This window comes from Nuphar pumila, chromosome 4 (genome assembly GCF_984573655.1).
Source record: "Nuphar pumila chromosome 4, dmNupPumi1.hap1.1, whole genome shotgun sequence".
In the NCBI taxonomy this organism is placed as follows: domain Eukaryota; kingdom Viridiplantae; phylum Streptophyta; class Magnoliopsida; order Nymphaeales; family Nymphaeaceae; genus Nuphar; species Nuphar pumila.
In genome coordinates this window covers 141,204,952-141,224,483 of record NC_143252.1, presented here as the reverse complement: position 1 = coordinate 141,224,483, position 19,532 = coordinate 141,204,952, and positions in this window count along the sequence as shown.

Below are 19,532 nucleotides of genomic sequence, written 5' to 3'. Positions count from 1 at the left end.
GCTCCTTATGAGCTCTCCCTCTTGCTCTTGTATAAATAGGGGTGCAGCCCCTCTTGTTTAGACACTTCTTGTAATGCTTTTCAAGCATCTTTTTACATAAATAAAATTTATTTATTTATGGGTGTGTTGTTCCTATTTTACCCTTTTTAAGGGCTTTACTTAAAGTGTCTTTTAGACACTTCTTTTGAGTGTTTCAAGGGTGATCGTGGACGACCTTCATTTTATTACATGGTATCAGAGCTACAGGAATACTAGATCTTGGAGAAAAGTTGCTTCGGCTTTTGTGCCCTTTGCAAAAGCATTTCACCACTTGAAGAGAAGTGTTTTATCACTTCATTGGAAGAGCTTATACGTCTTGTATCTCTTTCTTTTTTTCATTCTTTTATTGTTCTTCTCTTCTATCCCTATTCTTTCTCTCCCCTTGTAATCGATGGATGGCAATGATAAAGTTACCATCATTCCCATGAAATTAAGTGATACGAATTATGTAACATGGGCTTCAATCATGAAGCACCATATATGAGGAAAGGGTCTTTGGGGGATTGTGGATGGTTCTGATTCAGAACATAAACTATCTCTTACCAAAAAAGAGGGAGATAAAGAGGGTCCTCTATTAGAAGTATGAGAAAAAATGGAAAGAGTAGAGAATGACTCATGCAAAAATAATGCCATGGCTCATCAATAGCGTTGACATTAAAAAGTGCTCAAGTTTTGCCAAGTTTGATCATGCCGATAAGGCATGGGAATACCTTAAAAATATGTATTTCCTTAAAGATATTGCACATGTGTGCAACCTCCAAGAAAATGTTTGAATAATGACCCAAGGAGATAAAACGATTCGTGAATACTACAATGGGTTGTCTGAACTTTGGGATGGACTTTTTCTCTTAGAACCAAAGTGGCATTGTGCCGAAGACATCGAGCTTCATCAAAAGCAACTAGATGATGAACACTTTGACCAGTTTATAACTAGATTAAGGCCTGAATTTGAAACCACCAAATCGGCCCTTATTCATTGGGGAAAAATTCATTCTATTGTTGAAACTATTGAAGAACTAACAATGGAGGAAAATCGCCTCTGGAAAAGCTCCTCTAAAGTTGATGATTCTGTCCTAGATGTGTCTAGGCCTGGGAATCATACTCGTACCTACAGGCCACCTCATTTTGGGAGGCAAAATGGCGAGTTTGATAAAAGAAAAGTGATTTGTCATCACTGTCATGAACTGGGGCACTATAGGCCTCAATGTCCAAAATTAAAGAAAAGAGATGAAAAGAAGGTTGCATCAGTTGAAGAATCAAAAGACCAAGATGCACCTGTTTCTATGGCTCAACTTATGGAGATTCTTCAGCCTCTTCTTTAAAAGGCATCTTCTTCCGTTGAAGCCTCAACTGGAGCGGCAGTTGCATCTGTTTTTGGTCCAGGTAACTTTTCTTGGCTTTTAGATTTTGGTGCCTCATTTCATATGACCCCACATTATAAATGCTTATCTGAATGTTTTAAAAACAACTCAAGTATTTCAAAAGTCTTTACAGCAGATGGAACATCTCTTGAAATAAAGGGAGTTGGGTGTTTTGAAAAAACCAAAACCTTTTGTGTTCCAGAAGTTAGATATATCACAAAACTCAATTTGAATCTCTTATCTGTTTCTCAAATTTCTGATTATGGATGTAATATATCATTCTCTTCTGATGGTTGCTGGATACAGGATCGCCAGTCAGAGAAGCTAATTGGGGAAAGTCATAAATAAGGAGGACTATATTACATGGACTTTTTGGAACTACCCAAGAATGCTTTTTGCTTAAATGTTCAGAAATTGGAAACAGACTTATGGCACAGAAGACTTGGCCATCCTCATATGTCTAAAATCCAATATTTTTTAAGTTTGGGAAAGTTTTGTAAATCTGAAAATTTTGCTTGTAAAGACTGCATTCTTGGAAAAATGAAAAGATTACCTTTCTCAAGTAAAACTTTTGTCTCTTCAAAACTTTTTGAGTTAATACATTCGGATGTTTGGGGACCCGCACCAGTAATTTCTAAAGGTGGTTTCGCATATTATGTTATTTTTATAGATGATTTTACTAGACATACTTGGATTTATTTTCTTAACCATAAATCTGAAGTTTTTACTCACTTTCAAATATTTCATAAAATGGTTACAAACAAATTTCAAAGTAATGTCTCCATTTTTCGCACTGATTCAGGGGGGAATTTATGTCTGGGGAGTTTAAAAACTATCTTAACTCATATGACATTATTCATCAATGATCTTGCTCAAATACCCCGCAACAGAATGGTCTTGCAGAACGCAAACATCGCCACATTATGGAGACCACTCGGACATTGCTAATAGCAAGCCAAGTGCCAAAAGGGTTTTGGGCTGAAGCAGCTTTAACTGCTACTTATCTCATAAATCGAATGCATCTTCTTCTTTAAAAAACATATCTCTGATTGAAAAACTTTATACTTTAGCCCCAAACTACTCCAGACTAAGAGTATTTGGTTGCAAATGTTTTGTATTTACAGACAAAAATGATAAATTCTCTCCTCGTGCTATTCCATGTGCCTTTTTAGGATATGCAAAAAACCAAAAAGGGTATAGATGTTACGATGTTCAAAATAATAAGTTATATGTGTCAAGGAATGTGACCTTCCTTGAAAAAGATTTTTTTTTAAAGTGAAAAATCCAAGGATATTACTGAATATTCTTTTTTAATTGACTTAACTTCCAAATCCAATGAAGAGGATTTTGAATGTAATATTGACAATGATCAAAGCCTTACTAGCTATGAACATGATATTGAAGAGCAAACTAGTAGGGATGTTAGTTTTCAGTATTCAAGGCGAAGAATTGGAGAGCAACGCCCCCCATGTGCGTTAGAAAGATTCTCTGAAGCTCCTCCTCGTAGAACTTCTAGAATCTCTAGATCCCCCTAGAAGTTTGTGTCTTATGAATCCTTTTCACCCTCATATAGGGCAGCTCTTGCTTTAATTCAATCCTATGTTGAACCTTCCTCATATCTTGAAGCCAAAAATCATGCAGAATGGATTGAAGCTATGGAATTAGAACTACATGCTTTAGAAAAAGCCAATACTTGGTTCATCCAAGATCTACCTCTTGGAAAGAAACTTATAGGTTGTTGATGGGTCTATAAAGTCAAAACCAAAAGTGATAGGACCCTTGAAAGATATAAGATACGACTTGTAGCCAAAGGCTATGCTCAAGCGTATGGCATTGATTACGAAGAAACCTTTGCTCCTGTGGCTCGAATGACCACAATTCGAACTTTAATTGCCTTAACCTCTATTAAGAAATGACCTATATTTCAAATAGACGTTAAAAATGCCTTCTTAAATGGGAGTCTTGTTGAAGAGGTGTACATGAAAGCTCCCCCTGGTATTAGTCTTTCTAAGGATAAAATTCTTCGTCTTGAGAAAGCGCTTTATGGTCTTAAACATGCACCAAAAGCCTGGTATGACAGGTTTAGTCATGTTATGATTGATATTGGTTTTCGTTCTTGTTTGACTGACACTGCTTTGTTTATTAAGCAATCTGATGCAAGTATCATCATTCTTCTTCTTTATGTGGATGATATGATCATCACTGGAGGTGACAAACAGTGACTTGCTAATGTCAAAACTCTTCTTAAAACTCATTTTGAGATGTCTGGCCTAGGACTATTACGATATTTCCTAGGAATAGAAGTTGCTTATTCCCCTAGAGGGTATTTGATATCTCAATCTAAATTTGCTTCTGACATTGTTTGTAGGTCTAGCATCTCAGATGAAAAGAAAGTAGATACTCCAGAAGTAGTTAATGTTAAGATGAAAATTGATGATGGAGAACGACTTGAAGATCCTACTCCATTTAGACAACTTGTTGGAGCTCTTTCCTACCTTTCTATCACTCGGCTAGACATTGCGCATGTCGTCCACACAGCTAGTCAATTTTAACATGCTCTCACCTTTGTTCACATGGGAGCAGTCTTACGCATTATTAAATATTTAAAGAGTTCTCTTTCACGGGGACTCTTCTTGTTTGCATCATCATATTTAGATTTAATTACTTATACTGATGCTTATTAGGGAGGTGGTCCTAATAATAGGCACTCAACCACTGATTTTTTGTGTTTTTAGGTGAATCTCTCATATCGTGGAGGTGCAAGAAGTAGTAGAAGGTTTCTCTTTCCTCCACTGAAGCCGAATATAAAGTCATGACAACAACTACAATGGAGGTTGTTTGGCTCCAAAGACTGTTAGCTGACATAGCAGCTAAAGCAATACAGGCCCCATGCATGTGCTGTGACAATAAGAGTGCAATCTACATTACAAGCAACCAAACCTTTCATGAACGCACCAAACACATAGAGATAGATTGTCACTATGTCCGAGAGGAGATTCTACACGGCACCATTGATCTGTCATATGTTTCATTAGAATACCAATTAGCAGATTTCTTCACCAAACCTCTTGTAACTCTCATATATCACTTTTTCTTAGACAAACTTTCGCTCATTGTATCATAAGTTTGAGGGAGAGTGTTAAAATATATAACATAATATATAATATAATAATAATATGATATATTATTATTATATTATATATTTTTATATTTTTTATGTAATAAACATTATCTAGTTCACATAGAACTAGATAATGTAATTTGGTCAAGTTTCGGTTGGAACTTGACCAAATAATCTAGTTGTTGGAACTAGTCCAACGACTAGATTTCTAGCCGTTGGACTAGTCCAACGACTAGAAAGGGAGAGCTCCTTATGAGCTCTCTCTCTTGCTCTTGTATAAATAGGGGTGCAGCCCCTCTTGTTTAGACACTTCTTTTAATGCTTTTCAAGCATCTTTTTACATAAATAAAATTTATTTATTTATGTGTGTTTTGTTCCTATTTTACCCCTTTTTTAAGGGCTTTGCTTAAAGTGTCTTTTAGACACTTCTTTTGAGTGTTTCAAGGGCGATCGTGGACGACCTCCATTTCATTACAGCATTATCTTACAAAGAAGAGAAAAACTCTATAGAGAGACAAGATGGGCATTTTAGTGAGGCATTACAACTGTCTCAGGCCGATCTTTCGGAATGGGGCATGTGTAATGCGAAGCTCTACTGAGTGGAAAATGCATAGAGTGTAGGAACGCGCGATATGCGTTTGCTTGATCGCTGACGTGCGGTGGTAGCACGACATGCGATAGATATCGGTATCGTCGTTAGCGCATCGCTGTGTGTGCAACACAAACATGGAGCATTGTTCAGTTAAGCAGCGCCAGTGGATTAGAGAATGCTGCCTTTGGAGATTTAGTCATGGACCTCTCGGCTTGCAAGATCGTCCCACGCGTAGCAATTGGATGCACGGGGGTGCGTGTGGGTTAGGGTTAATTTCCCAGGGATCACATTAGGCGATTCCAATCGAGTATGGTGACTCAGGGCTAGGCAAGTGAATGCCTAGGCGCCGGCGAATGAGTTTGGGTAGTGCTCTTTGCTATGATGTTTTATCATCATCTGGTCTTTGGATTGGGGCCGCAAGGTCTTGTTCTTTCGGTGGTGAGGTTTTACAGTGTTGTGCGCATGAAGTCGCAATATGCTCCATGACACGCAAGGCTAAGGCAAAGTTTGTGCCTCTTTCTGAAGTGATAGCTGGTATGAGACGGCTATGCACTAAGCGGCATGGACTACATAGAATACGCATTTGAAAATGCGCTTGATCAGCTTTCGCGAAAGCTGCGCGTGGAGTGGTGCGCAAGGTCAATGAAAATGATTCAGCACATAAAAAGGTGTCGGTACATGGCCTTTGGCCGTTAGGCTGGCTAGCTTGGGCAGCTTGGCACGTCGCGGGTTTGCGAAGCATTCTATGCCCGTGACAGAGTGATAGAAAGGCTTGCGGCGGTAAGGAAGGATTGTCGCGCCACACTAGCTTATTGAAAAAAGTAAGCCCATGACACCAACAATCCAACAATTATATAAACCCCTTACACTATACAATAGAGACAAAAATAAAATAAAGAATACAAGTACAATACCGTCCTTAGTGGACAATCACTATTTACATGAAAATAACAAGACCAAAATGCTCCCAGAGAGCACTACCTGTTATATATATATATATATATATATATATATATATATATATATATATATATATATATATATATATATATATATATATATATATATATAAACACCCCCCAAACTTACAGTGTGATAACCGAAAGTTTGAAACTACAAGTCTTGAAAGGTCTTAATTAAATACAAGTCTTCAAAATATTTTCATTGGTAGTCTCCGTTTTTATGACGCATAAGAGAATTTTGCAAATACAAGTTTTCAAATGTCTTCATTGATGATCGTCCTCAAACATTCTCATCGATTATTTCTATCTTCACGATATGATGCATTAAAGATATTCTTTTCTTAATCCATCGCATCTTTAAAGACCTACAGATAGAACAAAAGAAAGGTTTCAACTGCACAAAAAAATATCCCAACCCAATAATTTTAAAACAAATATATTTTTGTACAAGAAAAACATTAGATAATCATTAAGAAAGATAAGCGGAGTATACCTCAAGATAGATTTTTATGAAATCAAATCATAAACCCAAAATCAAGATATTTTTCAAGCAAACATAAATATTGATCATAAGAGAATTTGATCACTAAAGGACATATAAATCATCAAGAAGAGATGAAAAATTATTCATAAATAATATCTCAAGGATTTTTAGAAAATCATTTCAAATGAAATAACAAATCATCAGCAACAATATGCATATATAAAATATAACAATTCAAAAAAAATCCTCCAGAAAAGAGGAGATAATTAAATTCATGCATGTGTAATGTGAACAAGATAGTCAATATGAAACACATATATATTCAATATTCAATTAAAACATATTTAATGCACATAATAACGAAAAAGAGTAATTTCACAAATCAAAACTCATTAGGATTCATTCACACAACTTAGAATGAGTTTAAGTACAAAGGACCAAACATCAATCTTAATATATATATATATATATATTATATTAATGAAGTGCACATAAGATGCATAAAATTTTATCAATAAACATTTTTTCATACAAGTAAAAAAAAAATAGAAATTTTATGAAGGGATTTTTAAAAAATCCCACATAACAAAAAGAATAATATTTGCAAATCTTAACAATAATTCGACCACCACAAGCAATTACCTCAATAGACCTCTAAACCTTAAAATTCAAATGTATCAACGACTAGAACAACCACTAATAGACTAAAAACATACAAAAAATATCAATAACTAACATCTCTTGTCTACAAAAAATGATACTTAAAAAAAGTGTATTAACAACTCGAATAAGAGCATAACCAATGGGTGCACATAACTCACCATATTGAAAATATCTCTTGTCTGCATATAATGACACTAAAAATAAGTGTATAACTGCTAGATCAAGAGTATAATAAGAGTCACTTATGGGCTAGACAAACACAAAAAAATGTGAGTAAACATCTCTTGTTTATATATAATGACACTTAGATAAGAGACATAACAAGAGAAAACACAAGAAGAGCTTGTAATGAAAACAAATTAATGCCATCAAGAAAAATAAGAATAATGATTTTAACAATCTTTTAAAACTCTTTGTTTTAAAAAACATAACTACTATCACAGGAAAATCAAGATATCAAGCATTCAATACTATAGCAATGACTACACAAATAAACGTGTGGTAAAACAAAATCATAGAAACCGAGGTTAATCACCTGCCAATTAGATACATACCTATACTGATAAGATGACATTAGGTGCACACACAACTTACCCCAACAACTAACTCAAATTTTCAACAACAATGAGTTTAGAAGCCAATCAACCATCAATCAGACCCAAGGTAAATGACAACACGTCACTCATAACCCTTGAGAATCTAGATTGATAAGATGACATAAAGTGCATACATAACTCACATTAACGACTAACCCTGACTTCACAACATTGAGGTGCACAAGAAACAAATGAGAGATACAACACACTCATAGAACCAAAGGTCAATCAACCGTCAGTTAGAGCCAAATCATTTGGCAATCTATAATGATAAGAAGACAGAGGTACACACATAACTAACTTCAACAATTAACTCCGGTCTCATGACATAGAAGTGCATATAACTCACGCCAAACAAATAATAATGGATGTATCAAAAGAAGAGTGATAGACTTATAAAGTCAAATAATAAAAACCTTGGACACATTTTAAGAAACAAGAACTGATAAGATAAAAATGTTCTAAGTCCAAGAAATCTTCAATTAATGCAATTATAGAGCCTTCGATCACAAACTGAAATGTCCACCAATATTAAGTGGATGAACAAAACAAATGTTCTCTAAAAAACATTCTCACAAAACCCACAAAGGGCTACACAAAAAGTCTTATAATATAAAAAATAATATTTTATTGAATATCATAAGTATGCAGTAGAAACCTAATACTTAAAACTCTTGTGAGGTATCACGATGCAAATAAGTTTTAGTAAAAACATACAATCATTGGACAAGATTTGTATTCATCTCAAAATTTTTCTTGAACAATTTTGGTAGCCTTCCCAATGTTAACCAAGATTCCTTAAGTTCATTTATTTAAGAATTTCAACCTAATTTTGATTGATTCAAGTTGCTTGTAAATGCACATAAATTGCATGCTTCATGTGAAATCTAGCCAACTGATCGCTGTAATGGGTTGGCTCCTGATTGAATACAGCTACTATTACTAAATTTGGATCCACCTTGTGAATGGGTTCGCCACTCAGTTCGGTGAGACTTTTGTTGAGGGTCATTTTTTTTAATATTTACACGAAAAAACTGCCCCCAAAGACCTAGCCGCACATGCTTTGTGTGCCGTACTTAGGGTAATTGTCCTAGCAACGTAAAACTCCTTGAGCTTACCCCTTGCCTTCAGGAAATCATCACGCATCTGCTTGTGCAAGGCTCTGGTGTTGCATGTTCTCTTAACTAAGAGTCTCTTCTTGTTTCGATGTCGATCCAGTGTTGCATGTATCACTTGCATGCTAGCTCTAGATTCAAACCACGATTCGAAAGAGGGTGATTCGAATCAAATCTTATACATATAGAACTAGTCATGCTCCACTGGTGTTGGACGAGTACTGTTAGGGTCCGAATCTGCGACAGTCGGAAGTCAGTTCCCAACGAAAGGGTAAAATCATCTCAAATGTCCACAAAATCGGATTCAATTTGGTTCGCTCAAGCAAATTGGGCAACAGTCAAGATCAAACCTGGACTGGACGCTGTCAATTTGTTTGATCCTGACAGAGCCCTCTCCATTGACTGATTTTAAACTATTTCTATGGTTTGGGGTTGAATTTTATGTTTGCCTAGTAAACAAAAAAAAAGAAGCAAAGCTAGTTGACATATTTCCAAGTGTGCAATATGATTGCACAAATATTTGTGCATTAAGCACCTGATCTCCCTCCATGTTGGGGACAGGGTCTGTCAGTTGTGGGGCCCAAGGCCTGATGGAAGGCGATCAGGTGCTTAATGCACAAATTTTGTGCCATGTGATTGCACCTGATCGGGTTCTATTTCCAAGCATATTATGTAGAAGGCAGAAACAAGGTGAAGGTTCTTCCAATCTATCCAATCATTGAGAAGGTAGGAAATGTTTTAATCTAGAGCAATGTTATCAGTATCGGCCCTGAATCGTTTGGCGAGATTCAGGTGTATCGGCCTATACCGATACTCTAGTGAATCCTTCAGTAAAAATAACTGATTCAGACCAGTATCAGCCGAAACAGGCCTATACCCACCGATACCGATAACATTGGTAGAGAGAGATGACTCGATAATGTCTGTGTGTGTCTGCCCTGTATTGTTTGGCCAACGATTCAGTTCGATAGGCTGATACCGATCATCAAGTGAATCGGCCAAAAAATAACTAAAAATTATTAAGTGTCAATCAGAACATGACGATTGTTAAATGACCAAATTGCCCTTTTATCGTTTTGTTTAAGTCGGGATCGTTGGTGGGGGCTTGGTATAATTATATTTATTGCTGACGATGACAATATCTCTCCAGTTATTGGTTGCCACGTGGCATACATGAACAGCCATACACCTTTTTTTTCTACCCTACTTTCGCATGCATACTTATCAATGATAAAATAAAATGAGCAAAAATACAGGAAAAATTAAAAAATTAAATACATATTTTCCTCAATATCATTTTTTTAATGTATCTTCATGTTCATGTTTACCGGGCTCATGTATGGTTTTGGCTACGTAGAAAATGCGTCAAATTTGTTGGTTTTCATGTAGAATTGATCAATGTTGTCAAAATCGTATCGGACCTTGAATCGAATTTCAGAGAATCGGTATGTTTTTAACATGCAGATGATGCGTTAAAATTATTAATATATTATTAAAATATAAACAAATATTCAGATCATATTTTTAAATTTATTTAAAAATAACCCGAATTAGCTCAGTTTCATATCAAATTTTTTTGCCAATACAATCAGAATCAGCCGATTCAGGCCTATGATAAATTCGATGTCTTATTGCATGACTATTAAAGAATGAGTCGGCGAGTCACAGATAATGTTGATTAATTAACCATTTGGATGACATCCAAAGCAAGGTTGGTTTTTAACCTGGTTTTGGTTTTGGGCAAGGTTGTTAAATGTGATGAGGCGAAGCGAGGCGTTGAGCCTGTTATGAAGCGAGGCGTAAGCCTCGAGGCGTTGAAGCGTAAGCTTCATGATCAAAATAATAAAATATATAATATTAATAAAATAATGAAAATCCCAAAGCCCCGCAAGATTGGTGAGGTTTTCATGTATATCTAATCCATTCAAATAAGATTAGTAGCACACTTCTTTGTTCCACTCATGGTAAAGCATAACCACCAAGCATTAAAAAATATTTAAAATGGCATAATTTAAATAGCTCAAGAACATAGAAGTAAATAACAATAATATGATCTCCTCTAATAGGTCGGACAAGAATTAGAGAACACCACCATAATCATGAGAAACTAGTTAGACCCATGTTGATAGGGTTAAATGCGACTCTAAAAGTCATCTGGAAAGTGGAAGGAGGAAACAACATCACCATAAAAACTTGATGAAAGCTTAAACATTCAACTAAAGTTTAGCAGGAACTCATGAAAAATATCTTCAAGAGGATCATTTGGAGTGTGATAAGAAACCATATTTGTTATTATTCTTTTGATAAGAATTATATTAGACATATGTCTAATATAAATCAGTACATAAATGCACAGAAAAGATAAAGAACAATATAAAATCAATATGGCATACCATTTCAATGGCAATCCTTTATAGTCAAACCAAATGCTATCATCACCAGGAGGGAGAGCATTGCTGAAATGAGGCTTTACAAGAGGCAGTAACAGAGGAAGGTATCCATTTCGAGGACCTAACACCTGTTAAGCATATTGATGGAAATAATTGAAGCAGAAAGATGCATAAGACAGAAATTGATCAAGAAGAAAAAGAAGAACATGTTCACAGAAGAAATCTTCACAAGTGCATACAAAATTGAGCTACCATAATACTCTTTTGAGCAGAGAAAAGATCTGACAAAAATAAGCTCTTGGTGGGATAAAGTTTTTTTTTTAGTTTAGATTAGGCTTGGATTTTCTGCGTTGGCACTTGGTCTTGCCAATTTTTGTCTGCTAATGGATCGAAAGCACACCTAAATTTTCTTATAGTTAAAAAAAAAAATCCAGAGTTATTTTCTGTTAGAGTTGCCATAACTATGCATTAGAATTACCTTTTCCCCTACTCCCTCTCTCTTAACGCCTGCCCACCACTCTCATCTTTTCTTTTCCTTTTCAGCTGCCACCATCACCACCACCACCACCATTACCAGACACCTCTTAATTTGTGTCTTGCTGCCACTCTCTTAATGAAGTATGCGGAATTACAAGAACAAAGTGCAAAAGCACAAAACAAGTCCAAGAGTGGACAATTACAAAGGCACAATACTGTTAAAATATGTAATCTCATATCCATGGTCAAATATTGATTTTACTCTGAGAATTTGTCAAGATCTCATCTGCAATCAGAACTCATTAGAAAATTATCATTAAGATAAGAGAAACAAAATTTGTATAAAAGTAAAGGCCATGATTGTCGTGTAACCTATCCATTTTAAAGATTAAAGCACCATCCTCAAGATTAAGTTAAACTAATAGTGCAAGATAAAACCAGTTATATCTACAATCATGAAAACATATTGAATACATGTGGGGCCATCTCCAAATTGACATGTTCTAGAAATACCTTCTATGCACAAATTTTTTCAACAAAATTGTCATAAGCCTTAAACAATATCAAATATTTTCAACAAAATTGTCTTCACTAGGACTAGATAGCTCATCTTCATTTGAATCATCCATATATGGGATAGTTTCTTCTTCATCTTCAATTTCTTCATTATTCGCTCTCTCATTTTCTGAATCTTCTACTTGTTTTCTTTTACCTTCATTCCAAAATATTAACAAAATTAATAATTAAATTTAAAAAAATATAAGATTTATAAAATACAAGACATGCCTTTATTAGCATGCATCTTGTTTGAAGATAGATCTTTTTTACATTTCTTAGTTGAGCTTGGTGAAGTATCAAAAGGAGTAACATATATATCATCCAAATTAAAAGCTGGATCCAACCAAGAATCTTCTAATGCATCTTGTGGCAAAACTGAATCTTCTTTTTCTATAATCTACTCATCATCATAATCAATATTTTCAAGACACAAAGGATCCTCAACTGTCTTCCTTCTTATATCTCTTTCTTTCAACTTCATATTGTACATGATAAACACCAAAGCATTGAGTTTTTCTTGCTCAAGGCGATTTCGCCTTTTTGTATGTACCTATAAATTAAAAATTTATATAATTACAAATTTGCAATATATTATGCAACAATGAATAATCAATAATATGAAAATATCTATATTTACCAAAGAAAAAGTGCTCCAATTACGCTCACATCCTGATGCACTACATGTGAGATTCAACACTCGCATTGCAAAGTTTTTCAATTCTTTTGTTTCATCACCAAATGTATTTCACCAATCAGCTGAGAAAATAAAATAAAAAAGAATGTTAGTAAGAAAAAAATTAGATCAATTAGAATTGAAATTAAGACAATATAAAGAAAAATACATACCTGGATTTTTTCTCTTTCTTGTGCCAATTGCCTCTAGTCTACCGAACAAACCAATTGCATTTTCATATGTATCAAGCTGAATCAAAATCGCACAACGTTCTTCTATATTGGGCACCATCTTTTCTAAACATTCCATAAACCCAATTTTAACTTTTTTTATCTTTTACACAATCATCATCATAATGAAAGTGTGTGTTTAGAAAATACCCTGCAGAATGTAAGCAGTGATGCATTTGATTATCCCACCTTTTGTCAATAATATCTCAAATGTCTATATAGTTGCTCTTATCATTGCCTACATTATGAGCTATTTCTTCCTTTGCCATTCTCATATCATTAAACAAAAATCCCATAACTGGTTTATCATCTGAATCAACCCTTCTCAATACTTTCACTAAAGGTAATGTGACTTTAATGATATAAACAATTGCTTTCCAAAAATTTTTATCTTCAGTGACAATGTATGTTACCTCTTTACCTTTTGGATTTTTGATATAATACTCACTATCTTGAAATTCTGGAGATAAGAACATATTCTTTAATGCATTTTTGTTTACACCAATACTTTGAAGAGTAAGATAAGAAGTTGCAAAACGAGTAATAGCTGGCCGTAAGAGCTCTTTACCATTTGTATATTTTCTCATCAAATTTAAAATCCATGCATGTCCATATATAAATGTAGTTACAATCTTTGCTTTTTCCAATACTCATTTATGCAAATGTATCTTGCCAATGTCTTCAAGTATCAAATCTATACAATGTGTTGCACAAGGTGTCCAAAAAATATATTGAAAAGCTTCAATATCTTTTAACTTCAAACCTGCAGCCTTGTAATTTGTTGCATTATCTGTAACTACTTGTACTACATTGTGTTCTCCGACTTCTTTAATAACTTCACTAAATAACTTTACCAAATTATCAGTTGTCTTTCTTATTCCACTAATATCACAAGACTTCAAAAAGACTGTACCTGAAGGATTGTTCACAAGAAAATTAATCAAATTTCTACTTTTACCATCCGTCCAACCATCTGCCATTATAGTACAACCAGTTCTTGCCCATGTCTTTTTGTAGTCCTCCAACATAATTTGAGTTTTATTCACTTCATCTTTTAAAATCCAAGTTCTCATCTCATGATAACTTGGTGGTTTAAATCCTCGACCATAATTAGCAATAGCTTCACACATGGATTCAAAATATCGACTATTGCACAAATTAAATGATAACGCATTTGCAAAAAGGAATCGCCCAATAGCATAACATACTTCCTTTCTTTCTTCTCTTTTAAATGCATTATTTATCATTGTCTGACGAGCTTCTGAACTCACAAATTTATCCATAGGGCCTCTTGTTTGTGAACTTCCAACTCTACTAGTAGTTGGAGAAGAAAGTTCACCACTCATCAGTCCTTGAGTAAAGCTTTCATTCATACCACTTTGTAATATATTTTTTCTTGTTGTTTTTCTTCTTTCTTCTTTTGCAAGTATTTTGCAAAAAAATGTGTCACCTCATTTGGTGCATGATCACATGGTTTAGCACCCTTGTGACTTCTCGCTAGATGCTCTTTTATTCTTGCTACACCACCTTTATAAACTACCTTACAATACATACATACCAAATTTCCTCTTTTTTCCTTATCATTCAAATCTTCTTCAAAACAATGCTTCCAAGCTGGATCTGTCCTTTTCATTTTTTTTTAAGATAAACAATCACCTGCACAAATTTAGATTTTTTTTAAAACAATACAATCCATAATCAAGAAAACATATATTTAAAAGCATCTCTTTATTTTGCAATACAATCTCTTTGTTCATATTTGATGCATTTTTATATGCCCCATCGACCGCTCTCTTTGAGGTATGTTATTTACTCATTCTACAAAACTGGAAGATCAAACAGAAACATGTAGCATATTTAGATTTAATTAATTCTTATGCACATTTCAGTTCAAACTCTGTGTTTGTTATTCAGGCTCTGCGTGAAGAAGCATTTCAGTTCAAACATGTAGCATATTTAGAATAAGGCATGTGACCAGAATATTGTATCATTTAAATAGAACTGTCAAGTGTTTGATCAACAAAAATAAATGCACATGACATGACCAAAAAACCCTCATATTGTTTGGTATGTTTTGGGTATTCTTTAGGTGTGTCTAAGATGTGGTATTCCTTATTGTTTGGATTAATACCCATCCTTTATGTTTTCTGAATAGCCCCGTCCTTTACTCTTATCACCATCATCATATGTGGGCAAGATGAGGTTTGTCAGGGCTTCATATGTTCTTTTGCAACAAAGAACTTGTATTGGGTGTCTAGTCTTCCACGTTTCTTAGATCAAGTCTTTAATTTATAAATTTCAGTTTGGGATGCCTGGTCCACAGTTGCTGCCATTGGAGACTAATGTCTACGATGTCAATGGAATGAGATGTGGAAGAAATTTGAAATATTCATCCTGCTAATTTCTTATGCATATACTATTTTTCGCAAGATTGATAATCACTTCATTGATGCTAATTCCTTATTCTAAGGGGAGAAAACTATCACCTTTCCTGGACTTATTTCTTTTTGCAAGATTGATAATCACTTCAATGATGCTAATTCCTGATTCTAGGGGGAGAAAACTATCACCTTTCCTGGACTTATTTCTTTTTGCAAGATTGATAATCACTTCATTGATGCTAATTCCTGATTGTAGGAGGAGAAAACTCACCATTCTTTGGATTTGTTTTTTTTTTTTCTCAAGATTGATAATCACTTCATTAATGCTCAAAAAGGTAGGAAAATAGCGTGGTCATCTTTCACATTATAGAGTGGAGATATGGAGATATCTTTCGTTATTGAAAACATGAGGAAATCTGAACTGTTCCGAGAATCCTAGACAATGTTGTGAAAAACTCTGAGGCGTAGTGCAGTGCTATGCCCTACTATAAAGGAAAGTCTAAGCCTCAGTCCCTCACAAATAAATATTAAAAGATTTAGTAAATTATAAAAACACTTAGAGAACACAAATAGATAGAATCAAATGCATTATATTTCCATAAACAACTAAAATACTCCTTATGCATGACTAACTGTGTGTGTTTTATATATCCATCCAAATGGTGCAATGAAATATTCCCAGTTCTATACACCTTAGCAACCAAGAAATCATCTCATTTTCAAATAATCAAACTCTGAATCTATGCAGAGGCCTTAAACTTTTTGTAACTTAAGGAAAGAAAATGTCAATTAAGAAAAAAACATTGTCATTCAAGACCTAAATAGGAACAATTTATAATTACTGAAGACGTACTCACAGAAAAACATGAATAGATAATTTATGTAAACAAACATCAAGATGTATCAAGAATGCACATTCTCTCCAATATCGTGCATGACTTAAATATGAGCAATTCATAGTTAGAGATGGCATACTCATTGTAAAGCATAAATACTTCATGTAAACATAATCACGACTACCTATGGATAATCCTAGATAGGTTCTTGTTGTCCTGCTGGCACCAGTGAGGCCCTGTGTTAAGCAAGCCACTTCATTATGCTTTTTTATCCCACTTCTTGATAACTCCAACTGACAGGCCAGAATAAGCCGTCCAGAGTATGTTTGGATGCAACAAAATTCCCAACAATCGAGTTTTCGAGTTTTATCGAGTTTTCTACTACAAATGGGAACATTGAGTCGCTGGAGATCATTTTTATGGCATCAGCGGACACCATTGGGTGGCCTGTTTGTACTAGAAAAATCAATAAATCAGGAAATTTGAGGGTTCTACTGGAATCAAGAAAAGGTTTAACTAATAAAAAAATTCATCATCTTATGATATCTTATCATCCCCATCATCAGAACAGTTCATCAAAACCAAAGAATGAAGGCATGCATATTCTTGTATATTTGTAAGCTACATTTTAAAATAGACAAATGCATACAGACAGAAGCGAAAAAAAAAATACAGATTACAGAGAAAGAGGCGACGTGTGTTGATCCAAACACGAGGAAGGAGGTAGCGTCGGCTCCCCTGAGAGGCGTGGATGCAAGGTAGTCGGCGATGGGAGCGAGGGACGAGGAGAGGAGAGGAGAGGAGAGGAGAGGAGGAGGGAGGTGCAGACTGACAAAGCCCTCCCTCTCCTCTGCGATTTTTAAGGAGGGTTGGGGGAGGCACGAAAAGGGAAATGAGGGGATGCAGCGGGGGGGGAGGGGATGAAGGTTTAAAACTTTAAAAGAAACTAAGAAACCCTTTCATGTTTTAATTTTTGGGGGTTGTACATGAGGCATAAGCGGGACTCGAAGCGAGGCGCAAGCTTCACTCATGTGAAGCGTGCGCTTCGAACCCACAAACGCTTCAATATAGCACTTCAGTATTTTTATTTTGTGCTTCGCCTGAGGCGTACGCCTCTCACAACACTGGTTTTGGGTGTAAACCCAGTTAGGTGGTGTTCGGGTGACAACAAAACCTGGTTAGTAACTAGGTTTTGTTGAAAACTTAAGTGAAAAAACCACTCCCTTTCAGGTTTTAAACCTTGTTTATCAGGGGAGGGTTCTTCATGCCCCGTATCAACAGCCCTTCATGTTGGTTGTTCTTTGCATGTCTTCAGTCTGGTCATTTCCAACCGCCCACCGATCGAAAAATCGCTGAACAGGTGTCGCTAGCGGTACTTGCCTGGCTATTTTTCGGCCTGTGATCGGTCGAAAATGGACAGAAATGTTACTCTTTTTTCAAAATAATGGTAATTAGACCAATTCTCTCTGATAGTGGCTGGTGGGAAAATGGTCAACATTTTTGTTTTAGTTTTTACCTTTTTAAATTTTTTGATTGGCCGGCCATTTTTCAGTTGGTGGGTGACCAGAAAATGGCCAGATTTTTTTTTTTTTGACATTACAACCATTTTCTGGCCACCCACCTGCCGAAAATTTGTTGGGATGGTGTCGCTCAATAAGAGCCGCACCCACCTGGCCATTTTTTGGTATGTGGCCAGCCGGAAAATAGTTGGCATGGTGTCACCTGCACCCACCTGACCAAAAAATGGCTGGCTTTATTTTTTGATTTTTTTTTCATGTGTTCAGTGCTTGTCATCCAAACAACCCCCAAGGGAATCCACAAGAACTATAATAAAAAGCGAGTTTTCATAGGGAAATTATAATTGGCAATTAAATTTTGCTATTTAGTTATCCAATTTCTACCTGAATTCCGCGAAACTCATTTCTCCCTAATGGTAGCAAGTTTCCCCTTAACGTAACTAATTCTGGATCAGGTTTAGCACACTGAACAGAACTCATTGTCACAAAATTTATGGGTTTAATGAGATAGCTGGATGGTTAGGTTGCACTATCATAACTAAGAGGTCTTGGGTTCGAATCCCATGGAGGTTATCCCTCATCTTACTTCCAAGCCAACAGTAGGTTCTCTTGTGTTACGAGTAAGATAGGTAAAACAAAGCAAAAGAAGACCAGCACCGCCCTTTCATTAAAATCCTTTCACGTTAAAGATGTATGTATACACGAGTAAATATTTGATAAAAATAAGGAGTTTTGAAAATGGTACCGATGTGGTATCCCATTTGATAAGCGGGTCCTGTGCCAAGCTGAAGGCCTAGGTTCGAATCCCTCTGCCACATGGGGCTTAAGAGATATCTGGTAGGGGTCGGCCTAACCCCAGCTGGTCTACAAAAAATAAAAAGTACAAAAGAATGCAAACAATGTTGTTCGAAATAAATCTAAAGAGAAAGGCCCAATGCCTTAATTCATGTGTCCATGGACTTTCTTAGAGATTTCTGGCATTTAAATATTCTTTGATAAAAAAAAAAACTTCTTGTTCTAGGTCTCAGTCTATGTTACAAAGATACAAACGCTCATACACAAACTCGATAAGAATACAAGACATAGATATGCAAGTCATGGGCCCCACTCAGGGTTTGTCTTTTTGCTGAGTGAGTCCATTAAGTGAGCCCATCTTCGTCGAGGGACGTTGTCCATGAGGGCTCCGCTCAACTGGTAGGGGCGACTTATGAATGTCACCAAGTTAACGGGACATCACATGTTCGAAACCCACAGGTGGCATCTCTTGCACAAGGTAGAAGCTGAGTGTACTCCCCAAATGGGTAGGGAAGGCCTTAAGGGTTTTACCAACCAGAGGCCAGCGAAGGTGCGGTGGGTGATGGTTTTTTTTTTTTTTTTTGGATTATCCAAAAAAAAACATGAAGACCTTTTTTTTTGTTTTTTAATTGATGAAAAATATATAAGATATATTTAATATCTAAAAATAAATGTATGATTGAAGATATATTTTCAGTGTTGCATTATTATTAATAATATTAGAATAACATAAAACATGCCA